The 9,198-nt window shown below is 32.3% G+C and overlaps 1 pseudogene; it reads left to right on the top strand.

Annotated features, from left to right (window-relative positions):
* Positions 1 to 657: 657 nt before the first annotated feature.
* Positions 658 to 8,789, top strand: LOC103441286 (patatin-like protein 2; annotated as a pseudogene).
* The last annotated feature ends 409 nt before the right edge of the window (positions 8,790 to 9,198 follow it).

Consider the following 9,198-nt stretch of genomic DNA (forward strand, 5'->3'; position numbering starts at 1 on the left):
AAATCCCCAACACCATAATTAAAACTCTTTCATAGGAAAATGAATTGGAATAGTCTGGATTAATATTAGTCTAAATTGTTTAAAATACTTGGTGCCTCAGATTTGATAATTCATTGGGCGCCATTACTTGTAGCTCTAGATTTGGGAAGGAATGCATTCCAGCATACCTATCAAAACTTGTTTCACTCAATAAAAAATATTAGGTAACCCAAATGTTGTTCAAGTGCATATATAAGTTTATAACTTACAAAAAAAAAACATTATAACAAGAAAAAAAAGTGCTGATACATTTCCTACAATACACTTAAAGGTGGGATATTAACACTTATTTAAGTTATTAAATCACTTAACCTGTATATATTTGTCACTGCACTTGGAAATATAGATGGTGATCTAACGAAAAGCATGATCAACCTACAAAGGACATAAATGGATTCACAAAAGTTATTTGCTGCCCAAGCTATTTGGATCTTTGGGCCATTTTTTCCATATTAGTGGACCTAACCGTACACAAAGAGACCATTCCTAAAAAAACAGTGAAACCCAAAATACTCAATTCCTCATATGAGCTAATAAAAGTGTTGTGATGCTGCATCTACTGATGCTGCATATGACTGATGCTACATATGACTGATGTTGCATCTATTGATGTTGCATATGGAGTCTACTGCCAAGGTCATCCCTAGAGTAAATCTCTAGGGTAAGGCTCATTGTAATCTTTAGAGTAAGGGTATATAAATCACATTTCCCTTGATTTAAGGGAGGAGACTGATTTGGGGTAATGTCTTAGGTAGGCAACACACCTTTTTCTTTCTTGTCGGCTGCTTGCTGTAGCCATCCTTCCCATCTCTTTTCCCTCTCTCTTCTCATATCTACCCGGACTCACTCTTGTACAAACATACATGAAATATACATTGAAACTTTAAACCAAAAAATCTACAAAAAGGGTTAGAAGTCAAGCAACCAAGTACCAACCTGTAATTGAAAATTAATATAAAAAAATGAATTAACCAAACATTCAGAAAGATCCAAATGTAGAAGCCCAAAAACACAAAAAAGGCAAAAAATATTTAATTGTATTACAAACTATGGATTAGATAGTGATCCCAAAAACCAAAAATAACCAATAAGCACAAGTTCCATCATTAGTAAAAACCAATCGATTCATTGATTTTCATATGAGTGATACAAGTATTGGTATACATAAGCAACATGAGGAGATAAGCCTTCAGGATGTGTAGGATTACAATGCAGAGCAACTAAAAGATAAACATTACAATTGAGAGCATTAATATCCTAATATCCAATAAACAATAGCTTATGTTTTTAATTTTTAAAACTACTCAAGTACAGAGCACTCACTGTTTTGGATTCAAAGAGAACCTCACACAATAAAATCGCTTCTCCATAAAACATAAATAATAGCTCTTGGAATTGATTGTAGAGTATAAAGTGGTAGCTTAAACAATTATGTATGGTTCAATTTCAAAGCATCTACGAAGCCTAAAATTAGTAAACCTTCTTTTCTTATTAACTTGTATAAGCAACAAGCCAAAAAGATTTTACCTTTAAAAAGCAAGAAAAACAGAAGCATCCCAGAAAAATAATTTTATCCTACAAATTCACAGCAAAAAGAAAAATACTGAAAAATAAAAAGCAAATAGAAAACTGATTAAAAAATCCTCCATATGTAATAATAAATCAAGTTAAAGAATCTCCAATCACAGAAATAAAGCCAGGCACACATACATATAGATTTAGAAAAATCAAACCCAAATTGGAGGTTGCGGAGTGCGAATGTGCAGGTGGAAGGGCTGCTGGAGAAAAGTACATGTAAATTCAAAACCAAATTTATATAAAAATAAAATAAAAATTTGAAAAAAAAACTTCAACCTTACAACATTGGGAGAAAAACGGCGGTCTCGTATGTCTGGGAGAGGAAGATTTAGGTGTCGACTTGAGTTTTGGCGGAATGGATCTCCTGGGTTCTTGAATTTTTGGTGGTGGACAGCAAGCGATGTGGAGATAAGGCCATGGACCGCAACAAAGCGATGGAGAGAGGGGTTTGTTGTTTGGGTAAATAAATCTGGGTATCCTGTTGGCTCATGCTGGCGTGAAAGAAACGAGCAATCTGAAAGGCAGAGAGAAAGAAAGGGGAAAGTGAAGTGGAATGGTCTAGAATTTCACTTGTTTGATATTTCATTCTGGCGCTATAATTTCCCGCGCATTTTTTGTTAGGTCAGAGTGGGAAAGTTCAGGCGCAAAGCTAGAAACTATTATTTACGACGTATCATTCGTGCCATAAAAGGTAGGGACCCAAATATATAAAAAAAATTCACTTTACGACATAACATAATGCCTTAAAAGAGAAGGAAAGTGTGTCGTGTAAATTGTCAAATACAACACACAATGGTTACGCAGTAAATATTTTTATTTAACGACTTGCACAAAAGTGATGCTGTGAATGCTAGATTATGTGCAAGAGTATTACAACATGAACTTTACGAATGTCGTGAATAATATCATTTAAGGCATGCTAGTACCGTACGCCGTATATTTCAAGTCGTAAGAGACCCAAATTGTTCTAGTGATCACCAATATTTTTGTGCCACTTTTTGATCCTACAATTTAATCTTAACAAAACGTATAACATGTGACTTATGCGCGTAACATGTTTCTACAATTTAATCCCAACAAAATGCATAACATGCAACTTCCCGATTGATCCAATGCATTCAAATGCCGTGTTTGACTAACGTTAATTTCCAACGAAAGTTGGAAAACAATAACCTAGACCTAGTATTAATTGGTCTTCAGCTAGCTTTAAATTCCAAATGAATTTAGGATAACATAAAGTATGAATAGAATGAAAAACGATCGAAACGATGTTAAAAACGATGCTAATTAACCTGTACATTTAAAACGATCGAAACAAATAGAAAGAAAAATATGAAAAGCATTTGGGGAATATAAAAAAATTGGTAAGGTCCACCTAATATCCAGAGTCAATTTTCAGAATTACCAGATTTGGATTATCGAGATAGAGGTAGTATTTGGATTCCGGAGAAAACACTCATTCGGGATCAAACTTTTCTACCTATAATACCCCTGTATCTTCCACCTTCAGCAGCACACCCTCCCCTTCCATTTATCTCTGCCGACTCCTTACACTTTGACTACCACCACAACACAACCCTTACACCTTCACGACAACACCAGCAAGACCACAAAAATCTCTTCGACTCATTCACCGAGTCGCCGACTCAATCTCGTTCGTTAGCAAGGACCTTAATTAACCAGATCAAACATATTTTCTCACCAAATAAAAAACTAATGGAGATACAGAAGGAATTTACAGGAGAGTCTGTGTTGTGGTGGCGCCTGAAGGAGGGGAGGCTATGGGTGTGGACATCACTTTGCCTTCTCTTTGTTCTTGCTGGCCCTTCTTTTTTGGTCTTTTAATACATTTGGGACAAAAGAAAAAAAAAAAGACGAACAGTGGGTTTTGTTCTCACAAAGTTCAAAAATAATTTTTACTAAAAAAATAGATTATTTGGAACAAGTGCATTTTAGTAATCACATTAGTTTTCATTCTAATTCATGTGAATTAGTAAATAACGTACATAGATCAATATCGTTCATATTCCGATTTTAGAAAATTTTAGTAAACAAGATTAATAGGAATCTAATTCTGACTCTACCACATTTCAACTCTTCCTCAACTCAATTTCTCTTATTTAATTACACGTTAGTATACGAGTCAGCGAAGCAAGGCGCATGTATTCGGATATGCACAAAAATATTTCCTCGTTGGATATGGTTCATGAATTTTCCACGTGTGCATACGAAATTTTCTATGTGCAGTGCTACTTTGAAAATTATTTACACGTGAGATCATATTTGTGGCTGCTTTGTGAGACCACATTCTCTATGTGCAGTGCTACTTACGTAGCAAATAATATAGATATAGGCTGTACATACTCAAGTTTGGAGTCAAAATTGAACTGGAAAATTTCTCTATATAAAGGCCCACAACTCCAGTTTTATAATATACCTGCATTTCTCCTGATCAACAGCCTTCCTTTTAGATTCTAAAAACCTCTACTTATTCTCAGTTTTACTTCCTGGCTAAATATTAAGTCTTGTGCATCACCTTGATCTCCTTCAATACCATTCATGGCAAAATCATCCCTTCACTCTCCCACTAATGGAAGCCTCATCACTGTTCTTAGCATTGATGGAGGTGGAATAAGAGGGATTATACCTGGAACTATACTCAGTTTTCTGGAGTCTGAGCTTCAGGTAAAATGATCAAGGCATGAGAACTTCATATATGTCTATTAGGCTCATTATCTTCATTTCTAGATGTTTATTCATAAATGACGTGCTTAAAGAAAATTGAGGTTCCACCATTCGGTAATAATGGAGGCGCTTAACTTTTTATAAGCTCTTGCAAGGTTGGGCAAACACCCGATTTTAGACATTTATTCACTGATTTGATTACAATATTTACATGGATTTAATACAATCATCATCTCGACGGTTAGATGATGATTGTATTAAATACACATATTCACATGAATTATATTTGACTGTCAGATGGTGATTGTATCAAATACATGTAAATATGGTCGTCAATCCCTTTATTGACATTCTCACATGCCTCCTCACACGTATAGAGAATTTTTTGGCATAACACGTAGACAATTTCAAATGTGGCCCTTGGGATTTACATGCGGTAAACTGATTTTTGATACAACAAAGGAAGTTTAGGTTCCATCATATAAATCAATTGGTAATTAATATGGAAGTGGCTCTAACTCCTTATCAGCCTTTTTAAGGTTCGGCAAACTTCTGATGTGAGACATTTCTTCACATCTTCACTATGATGTTGCATTCATCCCGAGATAGTTGAGCCTACTATATATACACATCATATGTAGTTTGTGTACATGTTATTTCTGATAGAAAATATACCAAAATTATACACTAATTCTACATCATTATATATGTGAATAAAGTTAACTAACAAACTTGGTGATCAGGCATCGATATGATATCAAAACTCATTTGACTCTAAATTAGGGATGATAGTTAAAAATAATGGTTTTGTAGCTTCATTCAAACCTACAATATAGTGTCACATCGAGCTACCATGTCTGCTTCCAGTGTAATATACCAGCTGCAACTCTCAAAGGGAAAAAAAAATTGTGTTATTACTAGGAGAAGTTTTGTTTATGGTCCTAATATTGTGTTACTGATAGGATTCCCCATATCGTAACACGTGATGGACGGCGAGTTTAGAATAACTTCGGAGTGTAGTATCAAGAAATATATACATGTGTGTTTTAATTCTGCTAGAGTGATATAATAACACTCAGTCATGTTAACTATATGCAGAAACTGGATGGTAAGGATGCAAGGCTGGCAGATTATTTTGATGTGATTACAGGGACTAGCACAGGTGGCCTTGTGACTGCCATGCTTACCACCCCAGATGAAAATAATCGTCCCTTGTATGCTGCTAAAGATATTACAGCTTTTTATCTTGAAAATTGCCCTAAAATATTTCCCCAAGACAGGTATTATCCGATATATTAGCTCTTAATTAGTTTGTTAAATAATGTTATATGGTAACAATTAACTGAAAAATAACCTAGCTATTTAATTTCCCTTCAACAACAGTTCTATTGTTGCCAACCTTGCCATGAACTTGAAAGTTTTGGGTAAACCAAAATATGATGGGAAGTATTTACATTCCCTATTAAAGGAAAAGTTAGGAGACAAGCACTTGCGCCACACCTTGACTAATGTTGTAATCCCAACTTTTGATATAAAGCGGCTCCAACCGGTTATCTTCTCCAGCTATCAGGTTTGTTTATCTCTTAATCGGAACATTATATATATATATAGGGACACTTTAGATGCGGTCCCTAACTATCAATATTATTTAATTGAAATTTTGTCTGTTTTTAGTTTTTGATCGAAATCTCTAACATTAGTGTACTAATGTAAGGTACTATAGCTTTTAAATTAAAAATTAAAAATTGAAATTTGTATTTGTTTATATTAATGAAATTTTAAATAAAATTCATAATTTGTGGGATAAAAAATAATAAAATATAAATTATACTCTCTATTATATTGTTTGTGTGTGTGTATATATACACATTCATCAAAATTAACAAACAAATATTATTGCACCAAAATAGGGATACATTCTTCAAAACCACAGAAAAAAAGATATTAGGCTTAATAACATTAGTAAATTTTTTCTATTAAACTTGATATTGATACATTCTCAAATCAAAGAAAAAGAACGTACCCATATAAGTTTAAAAATGGATTAAAAAATCTAAAAGAATTTTATATTGAAAAATTGGGTACATTTTATATTAAAAAAGGGTACATTTTACATATAACAAATTGGTATATTTAAGAATGGGTACATTTAAGATTAAAAAATTGAAAAATACATGAATGGATACATTTAAGATTAAAAATTGAGATTTTTTTTTTTATAAAAAAACTAATGAGTACAAACTTATTCTATTTTTTTTTTAATTTTGGAAATGTTTTAATTGAAAATTAATATAAATTATACTCTCTATTATATTGTTTGTGTGTGTGTATATATACACATTCATCAAAATTAACAAACAAATATTATTGCACCAAAATAGGGATACATTCTTCAAAACCACAGAAAAAAAGATATTAGGCTTAATAACATTAGTAAATTTTTTCTATTAAACTTGATATTGATACATTCTCAAATCAAAGAAAAAGAACGTACCCATATAAGTTTAAAAATGGATTAAAAAATCTAAAAGAATTTTATATTGAAAAATTGGGTACATTTTATATTAAAAAAGGGTACATTTTACATATAACAAATTGGTATATTTAAGAATGGGTACATTTAAGATTAAAAAATTGAAAAATACATGAATGGATACATTTAAGATTAAAAATTGAGATTTTTTTTTTTATAAAAAAACTAATGAGTACAAACTTATTCTATTTTTTTTTTAATTTTGGAAATGTTTTAATTGAAAATTAATTAGGATAGATGTGTGAGTATTAAAACCCTAAATCAATTACAAATTTTTATTTTAAAAAATTATGTAATAAACATGTAAATTCATTATCACATTAATGCTAGGGACTTCAATTAAAATAAAATTAATAAGGTCTCACTTAATGAACATTAGTAACTAGGGATTAGATACAAATTTTTCTATATATATATATGGGACAATATTTTCTTACTGAGTGTATGCTATTGTGTTGCTAAACTGTGAATCTCTTGTACCCTCAAAATCCAACCTGATCAGATTATCATTTTGACAATATAAACATTCAGATACTGTCAAAATTTTGGTGTATTGTTCTTATATATTCTTCTCTTTGCAATGGTTCTTGATTTTGCATATGTATTTCTGTCATGATTATAGTTGAAAAAGAACAATAACCTAGATGCTTTGCTGTCGGATATATGTATCGGAACTTCAGCAGCCCCGTACTACCTTCCAGCACATCAATTTAAATCGACTAATTCAACTGGTGAAACAAGAGAATTCAATCTCATTGATGGTGGCGTGGCTGCTAATAACCCAGTATTGATCCGAAAACTTAATTTTCACTATGAATACATATACATATATATATGTTCGTTATTATTTTTTTGTTCTTTTGTTTTAGGCTTTGGTTGCTATGAGCGAAGTGACAAAACAAATCCACAAGCGCAACCCTGACTTCGTTCCTTTCGGTGCAAATTGCAAGTTGTATGAGCGGTTCCTAGTTATATCACTGGGTACCGGAACTACATCTGAGGAGAAGTACGATGCCAAAGAAGCATCTGAGTGGGGTGCTTTAGGATGGTTGATTGGACCTGATTTTGCAGCTCCTCTGCTAGATATATTCACTCAAGCAAGTAGTGACATGGTTGATTTCCACCTTGCTACCGTTTTTCAAGCTCTTGAGTCTCCCGACAATTATCTTCGAATTCAGGTATATATATGTATGTGTGAGTACAATTTTTTTATGAACCATTAACATTTTGATTCAATAAAGTGAAGAAAAATATTACTAGATCAAATGATCATTTTCACTTAGCGAATTAACCTAGCTAATAAGATAAGTAGAAATAATGCGTGAAAGTGAAATATGAATGCAGGATGACACACTGAGTGGAACTCTGGCTTCTGTGGATATTGCTACTTCAGAAAACTTGAATGATCTCATAAAAGTTGGGGAGAAATTGTTAAAGAAACCAGTTTCAAGAGTTGACTTTGGCACTGGAAAAGGAAAGCCTGTTCATCCTGATATTACAAATCAAGAGGTTCTCATAAGGTATCTGAATATTGTATACATACATCACCAAATCCATAATTAATTCAAGTTTGTAGCATTTTTATGTGTATAAAATTTCACTGTATTTCTTCTTTCAAAAATTGATTTCCATGTGCAGGGTAGCCGGAGTTCTCTCAAGGGAGAGGGCTGAAAGAAGCAAAGTTCTTAAACCGAAATCACCATCACCAAATGGAAAGGACGCAGCATCCAACTGATCTTATACATATACTCCATGATAAATACAATACTGACCGTATATACACTTCTATACGTATATGGCTATACACTATTGAATTTTGTTCGGTTATTTTTTTATGTAAAATAAAAAGGCTATCATAAAGCCATGGTGAAATGGTAGCTGAACAATTATTTGTCTTGTAATTCAGTACTGAAATTATATTCTCTCAATAAATACCAATTAGCATGTTGGTTCAGATATGAGCATGGTCTAAAATATCAATGATATCGGAAATATCGGTAGTCCAAAAACACAGAAATTTCGATGGAAATATCGGGATATTATCAATATCGAAAAAAATTGAATAAAAACCATGAAAATTGTAAGAAAAACTTGGAAATTTTTATTGAAACTTTGCAGGATGTTTATTTAATCAATTATCTATTAGTTTATCACAAAAAATTAGAAGGAAATGCATTGCATGATGGATTTAACTGATTTAAGTTGATTATATAGCGAGCTGGCAAACATTGTGAGTGTAGAAAATATGTAGTAATTAATGAAAAAAGTTTAAACACACCATAATCATTTATATATAATGAATTAGTACAATATTTGATTCTTTATACATTGCATGGTAAGATACATGAGTGAGTTAGTACCAC

The sequence above is a fragment of the Malus domestica genome, chromosome 08, assembly GCF_042453785.1.
Source record: "Malus domestica chromosome 08, GDT2T_hap1".
In the NCBI taxonomy this organism is placed as follows: domain Eukaryota; kingdom Viridiplantae; phylum Streptophyta; class Magnoliopsida; order Rosales; family Rosaceae; genus Malus; species Malus domestica.